The following is a 2,018-nucleotide window of genomic DNA, read 5'->3' on the forward strand; positions in this document are numbered from 1 at the left end:
AGCTAAAGGTTTGTAGAGATGGAAAATAAATGTGTTTAGCAAAATTGCCCTGAGAAACTGTCATCTGTTAGTGATCAGACTTTTCAGATTGGTTGCTGGAGCTGGGTGGGGATTCACTGTGCCTGTCTGAGTCCAGCAGACCTCCCTGGCAGGTAAAATGATGAGGGCCAGACTCTCCCACAGCTCAGGTGTCTTACTTGAGACTGAGCTCTCAAAATGTAGCCACGTGGGAAACTTATAGGCAACAAAGTTTCTATGCTTATTTTAAATGAAAAATCAATGAATTTAAAAGAAAAGACTGGGCAAATAATCTTGCCATGAAATCAACTTCAGTAATATCTTTCATTCTTAGATCTCTTTAAAGCACCTAGGGTGTACCACATTGAGAAGATGTGGGACATATACATAATGGAATATTACTCAGCAATCAAAAAAGATAAACACATGCAGTGTGCAGCAACATGGATGGAGCTAGAAGGGATCATGCTCAGCGAAATAAATCAGAAAGAAAAAGAAAAATACCAGATGGTCTCACTCATAGCAGGAATTTAGAAAACCTAAATAAGGGACCAGGAAAAAGACTAATTAATACAAAGTAAAAATCAAAATCAGCAAGCAACTATAAACCAGAGACACACTACAGGGGGGCGGGATGGGGAGAGGAAGGATTAGGGTGAAAATAAGGGGGGGGGTGCAATTGTATGGGGAATATAACCAAAATGAAAATGCATACATTGTGCAAAAATGAAAAATGCTATAAGAATTATATAAAATAAAATATTAAAAAAATAAAGCTCCTAGGGTGTAAATAATTACAAATAAATAAATAACCAATCAACCTACCCCATTGCACACTCCTCCCTCCCCCCCAAGGCTTAGGACTTTTCTCCTACATTGGCCACCTTCCATCTTTGGGCCTATCTGACTGCTGGTGGTCTCACTCTTACATTTTGGATCCTCACTTACAGTTGGGCTGTGGCCCAAATGCTCTTCTCATTTGGGTGTCTGGTCCTTCGAAGCTTCTTTCCCACAGAAACCATGAGATAATGGTCGATTGGTTCCCAGGCCAGCTCTCAAAAGCCTATTCATGTGGGACAGAAATTGAGATGGCACATTTGCAATGAAAATGAGTAGGATGAATCATCTCTATATGCTTGCTCTCAGGAACACAATAAGCTGATTTAGTGAGTAGTAGTTTCTGTGGCACTAGGTGTGTCAGCAAAGGTTTTAACAGACTGACAGGGGATGGGCCATCGAATGCAGATAAAGAATGTGGACAGGAAATCTGGTTGTGTGATGATTTAGCCTTCACCAGACCCAAAGACTCATGCTGGGCTCACCTGAGGTCTGCTTTGCTGGAAAAGAGAGCACATGCTCTCAAACACAGGTCTGCATTTATAAAACCTCGGTAAGTAGTATAAATAAATTTAGGCTAGGGATGGTAATTATAGTTATGAAACTCTGATTTGATTTCAAAGTAAACATTGATTAGTTTTATTTTTTTATTTATTTTTATTTATTTATTTGTTTGTTTGTTTGTTTATACAAGCACTGGGTATAGTCAGAAGCGCGGGAGGGTGAGAGAATTCACCAGAGCCAGAGCGGGGAGCAGAGCAGGCAGAAGGACCGAAGCACACTGCTGAGGGGAGCAGCGGGCGCCAGGAGAGGTCTGCGCGCCATGTGGGACCCTCCTCTGGTGGCCGGGGAGCAGCCGGGGATCGAACCGGCACAGCAGAGGCCGCGGGCAGCTTTGCAACCCAGCGCTCAACCACTGCGCCACTGGGGAAGCCCAACATTGATTAGTTTTAATATTCAATCAGAATGTATTACCTCTTAGACTGAGGGCATAAATGTGGCACATAATAATAAAGTGGAACCTTGGGGACCACTCACCTTTACCTTTGTAAACCCAGGACAAGTAAGACAACAAATAGTGAAGTGAATCCACAAACCTTCACTGCAAATGCCATACTAGTCTCAGGGAATTTTTGTGTGGTGCCAGATGGGAAGCCAAGTAT

This window comes from Talpa europaea (genome assembly GCF_964194135.1).
Source record: "Talpa europaea genome assembly, chromosome: 5".
Lineage (NCBI taxonomy): Eukaryota > Metazoa > Chordata > Mammalia > Eulipotyphla > Talpidae > Talpa > Talpa europaea.